The 12138-nt window shown below is 42.6% G+C and overlaps 1 long non-coding RNA gene across 1 annotated transcript in view; it reads left to right on the top strand.

Annotated features, from left to right (window-relative positions):
- The window catches only part of LOC115073365, a 96892-nt gene extending 88770 nt beyond the window's left edge, over window positions 1-8122 (top strand). The window contains exon 3 of the long non-coding RNA XR_003851997.1: window positions 7619-8122. This is a non-coding gene — a long non-coding RNA (uncharacterized LOC115073365). The remainder of the gene's footprint in view (window positions 1-7618) is intronic.
- Window positions 8123-12138: the final 4016 nt, after the last annotated feature.

The raw sequence follows: 12138 nt of genomic DNA, 5'->3' as shown, positions 1-12138 counted from the left end.
GGTAATGGCTGGAAGCTGGAGCCGGCCTGAAGTAGTCCTGGGGTGGTGATGTCATCGATGGGCACTAGGCCACGATTTCCTGCCACTGGCCCTTTAAGAAGGGCAGGATCGGGCACGCGCGTGCCTAGGGGAGCAGTGCATCGGGGCTGGGGAGATCATGGTGGCAGCTGCGCAAGCGGAAAGCTGTGTTCGGCGCTTCCACTCTGCGGGAGGACTTCCCCAGCATCGGAGTTCTTAGGGGTGAGTGCGGCAGCTCGTGGGAGGCCATGAGCCACCAAGTGCAGGACTTTCCTGCATGAGAAGCTGTGGAAGCTCAAATTTCCATGGCAACATGTAGCTCTGAATTGGGTTTAAATGCAATGGCTGGTTTAGGGGCGTGGATGGTGGATTAGTTTATTTGCTTTCTTAAGGAAGGAACACTCCAGATAGCTGGAAAATATCCTTGTAATCACTACACTATGTAACTTCTTATTTCTACGTTTTGCAGATGAGATGCTTCCTTAGGTTGAGGTTTTTCGGATGAAATTACACTTTTTAAATCATCTGGGTGTTTTTTTTAGACTGGTGAACATTTTGAGGTCAATATTCAAAGCGAATTCAGCACCTCTTAGCTGCATAAGTATAACTTAAGCGGCCAAGTGGCGGTCTCCTGAATGTGTGCTTACGTCAGTGGTGCCACATAAGACACTTAGGAACTGATGTTACGAGCTGCGCTAAAGCTGCCGCGGGTTTTGAGTCTACTTGCGCAGGTTTTTATGTGGGCATTTCCCGCACTAGTCTTTTGCGTATATGTAATAATGTGGTCAGCATGGGACAAACGCGCATAAACCTGCTTAAAAACCTGTGGCTGGTTTTGTGCGAGTGCATGCAAATGGCATGCAAAGGAGGCAATTAATTATTCACAGGTTTATTTTATTTATTTATTTATTTATTTAAGTTTTTTTATATACCAACATTCAAGACGATAGTCCCATCATGCTGGTTCACAAGAAACAGGGGTGCAATTAAAATAAACTTTACAATTTGAACAATAGTGCAGAAAAGCAGTTACATGTAACAGGGAATCAATAACTTGGAGTAAGAAGGAAAATGAAGATCAGATAATTATAAATATATATAATAACATTATAAGGGGTGGCTATTAATGCTATTACTAGCGAAGTATGTTGATTGAAGGGAGTTAAGTAATGTTGGAGTTAGCAAAGGCCTGCGTGAACAGCCACGTCTTGAGTCTTTTCTTGAATGTTGAGATGCTGGGTTCTATTCTAAGATCCGGGGGAATGGAGTTCCATAAAGTTGGACCAGCTGTGGAGAAGGCCCGATCTCTAAGCGTGATGTGTCTGGTAGTTTTGGCTGGAGGTACTTGAAGTGATCCTTTGTAAGCATCTCTTGTCGGTCTTGTTGAGTAGTGTAATCGGAGGGGGATATGGAGATCGATTGGGGCTAATTGATGGATGTTTTTGAAAATGGTGAGAATGGCCTTGTAGATTATTCTGAAGTGGATAGGCAGCCAGTGGAGGCCCATCAGGATAGGTGTTATGTGTTCTCTTCTCCTGGTGTTAGTGAGTATACGGGCGGAGGCATTTTGGACCATTTGCAATGGTTTGGTGTGTGATGAAGGGAGACCAAGCATGATGGTGTTACAATAGTCCAGCTTTGCGAAAATGATTGATTGTAGAATCGTTCTAAAGTCATGAGTGTGGAAGAGAGGTCGTATTCTTTTCAGCACTTGGAGCTTATAAAAGCAGTCTCTGGTGGTTTTGTTGATGTTCGCTTTCAGGTTTAGGTGATTGTCAATTAGAACTCCTAATTTTATAGGTTATGCAGGGAACTGCGCATCGGTTAGTGCGGGTTATTGTACACGGTTTTTAGCACCTGGGTCAAGACAGACGTGAAGTTAAATTGCACGTATGGAGGACAGTTTACTCCATTGCTGGCATTAGAGTGGTTGAGTGTCCATGCATGGATTCCTTCACTTTTTCCAGATTCTATGGTACATTTTGCGGGTCAGCTGAAAAATACTCTGCTGCGTTTCCCGTGCTTTGCCGGTATCCGCCGGTACAGTTGCCACATGATCAGAGATGAACATGAAGGGGTTAGACATTGCTCTACCCACCTTCAGTCCCACTCCTGGACCACTAACGTCTGCACTGTTTTATGAAAGGGAGAGGCATTCGGCCTGGGAATCAATCGCCGGTCACCACATTAATGCAGGTTTCAGCGCAGTTTATTACATAGGGCCTTGGTCATGCATATTCACACGTGTTGTCGTACATGTTTTACTTTTGCGTAGATTTTCTGCGTGCATCTCATTTGCATACCTGTCCTTTATTACATTCCATGGAGACACCTGCTTTTGCTGAGCAAGTTAAAAGAAAAAAAACACAGACAACTACCGCCAATTTCACCGCAGATCTTACTACATCAGCCCCTTATACAGCTAACTTTTTAGTCACATAAGCTGTCAGCATGTAGTGGGCAGATCGGGACGGAGCTACTTAGCCATATAACTTATGTAGCTAACTAGCTATATTCAGTCTTAGCTGCATAAGATGGCCGGCTAAGGCCTGGATTTTCTAAAATTGCAGAGCTCTTTGAATCGCATGGTAACGGGGGACGGGGGGGGGGGGGGAAGCAGGGGGCGGGTCTGCGAAAGCCGGCAGCGATCGCACCACCACGGTGTTATCGCTGCCGGCTTTCGCACCCAATAGCATCACCGTGAAAGATGGTGATATTGGGATTGCGCTATTGGCGGCGATAAGGGGTCTTACCTTTTCGCCACCAGCGAAGTTTCTGCGGCATCCACCCCGACGCCACCCCAACTCCTCCTCTTCCGGTCCTGATGCTGCCCCAACTCCGCCCCTATCTGGCTATCGCATGCAAAAAGGGATTTTTCGCACGTGAAAATTCCTTTTTCGCGTGCGATAGAGATAGAAAATGACCCCCTAAGTTAGCCGTGCCATAGAGCAGGTCTTACTTAGCCAGTTATAACTTATGCGACTAAGCATGAATATATACGCACATGGCTATCCGTCTAACTTAGGGAAACAGCTAACTTTTGAATATCTACCCCTTTGTGTTTAACGCAGCAGACTTGAACCTTCCTGATCATTGCGAATTCTGCTGTTCCTAATTTCCGGAAATTGATCTTTCTTTTTTTGCAGTTGGACCTTTTAATAATATGTGCAAATTTAAGGCGTTGGTGATATCTTTGATTCTAAGCATTATGTGTTGCGACCGTCGCTGCCCGACGTCTCCACTCCGCCCTCCTTACCTCTTTGGCGACTCCCTCTTTGGTTGATGGAGGTTTGGCTGCCGCGGCATCATCTTGCCGACCTCCTCCGGCGTCCCCGGACTGGCTAGACGCTGCCTTCCGCCATGTTCTTCTGATGCCTAAGGGGGCGCGCATGGCGCAGCCCCGACTCAAGTACCAGCTGTGGCGCAAACCTCAGGGGTGTCCCCCTGAGATGACGTCATCATCACCAGATATTTAAGATCTCTTGTTTTGTTAGCTAATCGAGTTAGCAAAGGGTTTCCTACCTAGCTGCCTCCAGGTATTGCTGCAGATGGGATTCGCTCTCCGCTTACCTTGCTACCCTGCCTCCTCGGACTTTACCAGGGGTATCCCCTCCTCGGGGGCCTCGCTCTCTCTCTTGCTTTTCAGGTCGCAGTCTGGAACCGGTACTCGCTCCTCAAGGGCCCAAGTTCCCGGACCTGCTACTGAATATAACTTCTGCCAGGAAGTCACCGCTGCCTACAACACCAGTGAGTTACCATCTCTCTCTCAGAGCTTTCCATGGAACCAGGTACTCGCTCCTCGAGGGCCTACTTCATTCCCGCTCCTGGGCTGTTCCAAGAGACTACTGTGTGAGTGTTACCATCAAGGTCCTGTTCCTGAACTCTTCATACTCTGCCTACTCACTATCTCAGTTTCTCTACAGCTCAGCCATCCTGGGATCGCTGTTCCAGTGCCTGAGGGACTACAGCCCATCCAGGCTCTTCTAGCTCACTACTGCCACCTCTGGTGGTTCTCTAAAACAGTTTAATAAAAGAACTTGTGTGTGTCTGCCTCCCAACTCTGAGCCTGACCGGTGGTCCCTCTCGGGATCTTTCCCCGTGGACATGGTCATCTGCCACCGGCCCAAGGATCCACCCACAGCTATCACAAATAATAACATTATGGCACGTTTTGGCATTTTCTTTTTCCTATAATGCCTGCTCTTTTTTTATAGCATCTGCTAAAACAATGTAAACGCATCTGGTGGTATCCTGCAGGGTAGGATGGTTTTATGCACTTGCTTATTAATTAGCTTTTTGTTGTGCTTTTCTTTAATTAAAAAAAGGTAAACTCTTTTAGAATTACAGTGAATTTGTCTTCCTTCTAAATCTATTTTAGCTTGCAGGTACAGAATGAAATGCTTATAACCAAGTCAATGTAATGTGTCTATATTGTTCACATTTTCCTCGCTAAGAAGGCTACATCTCTATTTGTTTGTTTTTATTGTGGATCAGCCTTGATAGTATTAGATACCAATCACCCAGTAGGTTCAGATTTATTTTCTGTGCGTTTCACACAGAATGAGTAGGTGCTGCCTAGGAACATCAGGATCGCAGGGAGCCGTTCATCTGATTCATCCCTACCTGAAATGTGAAAAGACAACAAGGATTAAATATTTTTCTTTTCATATCCCCTTGGGAGAGATTATCTGGCTGAAACATAGTTTGAGTATTTTACATTTTGCTGATATTAATATTCACTTGAGATGTTTGCCAATTGCCATGCAATGCGAGAGTACTTAGGGAGGTGCCTTGATTATTCAGACCCCATTTATTGTACAGTGAGTTTGTAGCCTGACGTTCCTCCTTTTCATTGTGCCATTTGGTACCTGTTGACTTAATCAATTACAGGCCGATACAGAATGGTGCACTCAGCTGAGCGTACCGTTTAGCCCCCGTTTGGGCGCACGTTTTTGATGTGCTATTATTACCCCTTATACTATAAGGGGGAGTAATAGAGCGTAGAAAACGTGCGGCCAACCCCCCCTGAAACTAATAGCATGCATCACATACAAATGCATGTTGATAAGCCTATTAGTCACCCGCAATACAGAAAGTAAAATGTGCAGCCAAGCCGCACATTTTACTCTCAGAAATTAACGCCTGCCAAAGGCAGGAGTTAATTTCAGATGGCACCAAGCAAGTGTACAGAAAAGCTGAAAAAAACTGCTTTTCTGTACACCCTCCGACTTAATATCATAGTGATATTAAGTCGGAGGCCCCCCCAAAATAAAAAAACTTTTTTTTTTTTTTTTTTAAATATGCCCGCAGCCTACGGGTTGGAAAACGGACCCTCAACTTTGCCGGCGTCCGTTTTCCAAACCCGTGGCTGTCAGCAGGTTCGACAACTGATGCCGGTAAAATTAAGCTGACAGCCACCGCTTCCGCCAATAAGGAGGCGCTACGGACTCGCTAGTGTCCCTAGTGCTTCCTTATTAGCGTGGGCCCTAATTTAAAAAAAGAATTGCATGCCCAGGAGAGGTGCCTGGGCATGCGTCGGGAGAACTGGCGCTCGCCTCGGAGCGCCAGCTCTCCCGTGGACCTTACTGAATGGGCCTGTTTGTTTGGTAAATCTGTTAGGGAGTGTTTTGTTTGTCTGTGCTCTGCCTTTGATTTTGCTATTTTAAAGACTGGCCCTTTCATTTGCTGTTGTAAACAAATGTCATTCTGAAAGCATGTGATAGTGGTGGGCAAGGTGGAAAATTCTACCAAAGTACAGAAATATTATATTCTTAATAAATACACTAAACCAACAAATGGCAGCTAAGCATCTTCTTAATAACAGCCCACGGCAAGTTTAGACGCATGTCTCCATCAGGAGCTTTTCAGACTCACAAAAGACAAACATTGCGTTTATGTATGTAACCCTTTTCTTGGAAGGGGCATTTTCCTTCTGGGCACACAAAAAGAAGTTATAATATCGGGCTATCTTCCTTTGCCACCTGTTCCCTGATCCTCTTAATGCTGAAGGACTATTCAAGAAGCCTCCATGTGCTTACAAATTTTAAGCATCAGTAGTTTCATATATTAGATTTATGATTTTTCTAAAAGTATTTTAATGTTCTTAAATTTTTAATAGAAAAACATTTACTTGCAGAGGAAACTGCCGGCAATGTGCTACGTTTGAACGCATCTTAGAATAGATCTGCATGCACAAATCTAGCGTCTTTGTAAGTCTGACGCAGAGATTACTTTTTCTCCAGAGATGTCTTCAGTACTGGATACCCCATTCACTCATAATTTAAGATAGCATTTCTTCAAAGGCCCCTGAAGAAGGAAGGTTTTTCCTTCTTAAACGTTGCAGTGTTGGGTGATTTCAGAAGATAATTGATCTGGGTGATCTTGGAAGTTAACAGTTAAAGATGTATTTTTTTCCCCGTTTTGATGGATATTGACAAATAAGTGCATGTAAATGTGACAATGTGCAAGTAAATGTTTTTCTATTAAAAATTTAAGAACATTAAAATACTTTTAGAAAAATCATAAATCTAAAATATGAAACAACTGATGATTACAATTTGTAAGCACAAGGAGGACTCTTGAATAGTCGTTCAGCATTAAGAGGATCAGTTTTGTATGTTCCGCCTTGCTTTAATTCGTGCTCAGTTATGATAGTCATTCATGTTTAGTTTATGATATTCACATTAATATCACACATCAAAGTGTTGGTTTAAAGTGAGATCCTTTTTCTTTTGGAATGCTTGCAATGGCATGGGCTAAATTGTTTTCTATTTGTACTAGTTATGAGGTTAACCTTTCCCCCAAGATGTACAATTTCCTACATTTTTAAAATGCAGTTGGGATTCCATAGTCGTGTGAGATACTTGTGCATCTGAATAGATTCCACATGTGGGTCTGATCAAACAATGAAGTCCAAATGGAGTGCTAAGGTGCTAATTCCTGGGTTCTTGCCAAAACCCTACTGCTGTATCTAACTTTAAAAAGTCTTTAAATGTACTCCAGCCATTTTACTAAAAATGATTCCTTTATGATTTCATTCTCAGTACTCAAGAGGGACAAAGTGCTGAGATTCTCTTTGAAGGACATTTTTTATCCTTCTTGGAAGCCAGGAGGATGTTCTCTGCTACAGTTAGCTATCATTCACGACAGCTAGAACAGCCATAATGTTCCAACACTTGGGAAATATTTTATCACAATGGATTCAGAGATAACTTGGTTAATTTAAATTTATTTGCATTTATCATCTTTTCTCGCTGTGGGGCTGGATTTACAAGGACATTTTTTCTTCTTCTGTACTATAAGCAGGGAGGAGAAAGCTTAGTAAATCAGGCCCCCATAGCCGAGAGTGCTGTAAATTCAACAAATTGAAGACACACTTTAGTAAAATGTACTGGGAGATTCTGTCTGGTACCTTCACCAACATTGGAATTTGAAATATTAAGTAAAAAAAATGTGTCAATATTATTTCTGTTAGCCTCCATCTGATGGTCTAATGAACTCTTTAGTTTGTCAATGAATGCGATGAAGGTATTAAGTTTGAAGACGTCCTTGTTACTGAATGAGTGGGCAGTTACATGTCTCTTTTTTTTTCCTTTTGCAGCATTTGGATGGCTTACTGTACAAGCATGGTCAGTAGGCTTGCAGCCCATTGGCATCCATACACATCAAAGCTATCGCACCTTTTTTGTTGAAGAACAGTTCCAAGACTCTTCAGTAAGTTTACAGCAGGGGGAACTTCAATCTGAGCATTTTGCAAGCTTAGACCACACCTTCTGAATGGCTGAAGTATCATATATTTAGTTATTTTGATTTACAGTATATTCCACCTTTCAGGCACTTCAAATTGGATTACATGCAGGTACTGATCTTCCATAATACCAGTTTTCAGTGTGTTGCATCAGTCAAGTTCCTAACGGCTTTTCTGCTGCTGATTTTTAGATTCCTTATCCTCAGTGCTATCTAGTGCTTCAAGGATACAGCTGCATTCCAGCTTTAGCTTAACCATGCCCCCGAGAGCGATTTGGACATTGGGCATCCATTTGGTAATGATTCTCTAAGAACCATCCAATGACTGGTTGATAGAAGAAAAAAAACTGGACAATTCTTGGGCCAATCCAAAAAAAAAAGAAACTGCTTTAATGCAACAATCAACAACAGACTGGTCCAAAAGATTGAGTGTGTAGCATTGTTCTTTTATCTTTTGCTTGCATCCCTGAGCATTGGCCTCATATATTACTTGCATTGTTATAGCTTTGGCCATAACAAAGGCTGACGTCAAGTCCATTTTGGTGAGGAAATCAAGTACGTACAAAGCAAACCTCCCCCCTCCCCCCATTGTGATTGACATTGTTTATGAAGATCATTAAATGCTCCACTGGTCCTCTGGATAGCATATCACACAAGAAGAAGTTGATCTACATGTGACGCACCTGGCATTGAGTCAACAGGCACTGAAAGATACCTTGCATTTTTCTTTTTTACCTCATCTACAATGGCAGCCAGCAGTGTAATGAATTCATCACAAATAGTCTTTTTATAGATGTGGAAGAACGTTTTCACAGCCTTTTACCTGGGTAAACTGGCCAGCCTGAAAAGTTTCCTTCTCAGAATGGTTGTGTTTAGGTTGGAGGAATAAAGTATATCTGCAGAAGGAAATTTTCAAAACAAAATATGGATCCCCCCCACCCCACCCCGCTTTTTCTCCCTCAACAAAACAGATGCAAAGCCATAGCTATTTTTTGTCACTAGTTACTTGTGTAAGTGAATATTTAAAATGGAAACTGTGCACTTAGGGGGTAATTTTCAAAAGGAGTTACGCATGTAAATGTAACTACTATTGTAGCAATTTCCAAAAGCCATTTACTGGAGTAAAGTGCACTTACACAAGTAAATCCTATGGACAATTCAATGGCATATATTTTAGCAATTTTCAAAAGCCCACTTACTCAAGTAAAGTGCTTTTACTCGAGTAAAACCCTGTTTTACTTGAGTAAATGCTTTTTAAAATCAGGCCCATTGTTTTTTTTTTGGGGGGGGGGGGAGTTATAATTGCTTACCAGATATATAGGTACAAAACTGCCTGTGGACTTTGCCCCTAATTGGGTTCCTGACAATTGCCCTTTGCATGCTCGTTAATGAAAAGGTTTAACTTAACTATTATTTTTTTAATTTAGACTTATATTCCACTTTTTTCAGCACTTCAAAGTGGATTACATTCGGGTAATGTAGATATTTCCCTATCCCCAGAGGGCTTACAATTTAAGTTTGTACCTGAGGCAATGGAAGGTAAAGTGACTTGCCCAAGGTCACAAGGAGCAACAGCAGGACTTGAACGCTGGTCTCCTGGTTCATAGCCCTCTGCTCTAACCACTAGGCTGCTCTCTATTAGCTCTAGAATGCCAAAGTAATTGCCACTCTGTTCTGTTTCAGTAGTCTCATCTGGGCCATGGAATGGCAGACTACATTTGACAAGAAAAGCTATGGCTTCAACTACGTATCTGGGAATATTCTTCCAATAACCATAAAAACTTTCAAAACCTGGTTTTCTCGTTGGATATTGATTCTGCTTTTCTTTGGGCGTGGCAGCTACTAACTGACCACAACATTTTGGTGTTGGCAAGGCCTTGTGAATGGCTTATCTGTATCTCTTCAGGTATTTTATATGCATTCCAGCTACACAGTGACATACCCGAGTCTCCATTCACATCATCCTTCTTCTCTGTACTCGCATACAAAGATCTTTGTGCTCTTCCACAAAGATCTCTCCACCTGGAAGTTCACGTGATTTTGACACGATCCCCTCCCGGGGCAGCTGCAAGCTCTACCAGAGAGCTGGGTCTGTGGAAACGGCTGCCATTCCACAAACAGCTCCTGCTGCAACTTTCTTGCTCTCCCATTCTCACTCACCATCTAACTAGTATCCCCTACAGGAGCATGCCCAGTTCCCTCAGACTGGATCAAATTTTCTTATGTCCAGGTATGACCGGATCATACCAAAGGGGTTAATAACAGTAGGTTAGACCTGCTCCCCTATAGGGGACAATTTTCATATGGGTCACTTTGGAACAAAGTCCATGGGTGCCATTTTACTCCCAGGCTTTGCGCAAAGTTTCAAAGAGAAAGTACAGGCACCTTACTTTTCCTTTTTGAATCTTGCCATGGGAACATAATACCCATGGACTTTTCCGTCTGTTTTTTTTTGTGCGAGTAAATTTTTTACAAGAAAATATATGCCTAGATCTGAAAATACAATCTACGCACAGAGGTGAATTTTAAAAGCCCAACACACGGCATTAATTAGGGGATGCACGGAGAAGTCGGGCTCATGCGCGCCAAGCAGATTTTTAAAAGCCGCCGAGATCTCCCGCACGTGCACATCTTAAAAGTTTTCAAAAAGGGGCGTGGTCCGGGCAGGACATGGGCATTTTGGGGCATGAACCTGAGATGCGTGCGCGTTAATACTGACTCAACCCGGTGTGTGCCGAGGCCTCCTGCCGTGTAATTTTACGTCTGCTATGGATGATGTGTAAGTTAAAAAAGAAAGAAAACTAGGCAGATCTGCGGGGTTTTAAGGGTCGGGGCTAATTATTAAACTGGGGGGGGGGGGGTTGGAGGACCTCTCTCTTAAACTGGGTGAACTGGGGATGAAGTGGTAAAACTGGGAATAGCGTTAGAATGGACCCCTTTTAAAATCCCCCAATTTACGCAGCAGAAGCGACATTTGCGCAAAACATTTCATGCGCATATTGCCCAGCCAGGATATTTTATGATGTGCGTGTATAGGCACACGTATGTTATACAACGGCCGTATTCCCTGGGCACAATGGGCAAATGTGCACCAGTTTGAAAGTTATCATCATAGTGTATTCTGAACCCACCCAAAACACACCCCCTAATGCAGCTGAAAGGATGTGCCTGGTGGAATAAATGTCAATAGCTTTAGCTGATCTCATGGAAATCAATTTTCAGACAGCCAATTTAAGCATATAAATGGTTTTGAAATTCATCCTCCCAAAGTTCAGTCTGGTAACATTATAGAAATGTAAGTAGTAGTAGTAGTAGTACTAGTTGTAACAGTAACATAGTAAAAGAAGCATGATATGTAAACCTGAGAATGATTTAAATATAATGGCATTTCTAGGCAAGCTTAAGTAAGAAGACCTTGAAAAAATCCAATAGCTGATTACCAGTGAAGGATATTTATTTCATTCTCTCTTGTCCATAGTCGAAAATCCAGCATCAGAGAGAGTGCCTTCGTGTACTTTTGCTTGCTGGCAGAGGAAAAGCACCAGATGGCCAACCTTATGCAAGGTGGCTTCACCCTATTAAAGATGCCCACCAACCAGTGTTTATTCTGAGAGCATATTTGGCACTACTGATAATATTTGGCCAATGAATGCACCACAGCCCCAGAAGTAATAAAGCATGTGTTCATCAATGTCATTTTTGCTGGCTATTTTGACAATTAAGAGAGACGGTCCAGATTCCAGTAATAATGGGCTTTTGTATAGCAATTGCAATGAATACAAGTAGCACAATCCAGGTTTGCAAATCACAAACTTTGAATTAAAGAATGAGTACCAAGAAATTGTAATGGGTAGATAAAACTAATGTTATGCCCATGATATTAGTTATTAATGGGGTACTTTTTTTTAACATTACACATAAATTAGTCAGCAAATATTCATACACGTTACACCAGTTTTCAAAAGTGGACTTATATGTATAAGTGCGCTTTTTGAAAATTATCCCACCACATCTATCTGTGCAGGTTTATATCTAAATCACAAATTTTTGGTAAAAATTTACGTGCATACGTTTTATAATCTAAAAGTGTGTGCATAAGTCTTAACCCCTCCCCAGATCCATCCCCAGGAACACCTCCACTCAGCCAAGATAAACTTTTGTGTGGACATAATATGAACACATAAGTTCGTCCGAATATCAGATACAGGGCCGGATTTAAGACTGTGGCAACCATGGGCAGAGTGCCATGGCAGTGCCCCTTAGAAGCTGCACTGGCATATGGCACTATAGCAAGCAGAAGCTCCTGGCCTGGATATTTAGCATCTACAAAATTTGGTGCCCTAGGCAGTTGCCTATGGCTAAATCTAGGCCTGA

The sequence above is a fragment of the Rhinatrema bivittatum genome, chromosome 1 (assembly GCF_901001135.1).
Source record: "Rhinatrema bivittatum chromosome 1, aRhiBiv1.1, whole genome shotgun sequence".
NCBI classification, from domain to species: domain Eukaryota; kingdom Metazoa; phylum Chordata; class Amphibia; order Gymnophiona; family Rhinatrematidae; genus Rhinatrema; species Rhinatrema bivittatum.
This window is presented reverse-complemented; position numbering and strand designations above follow the sequence as displayed.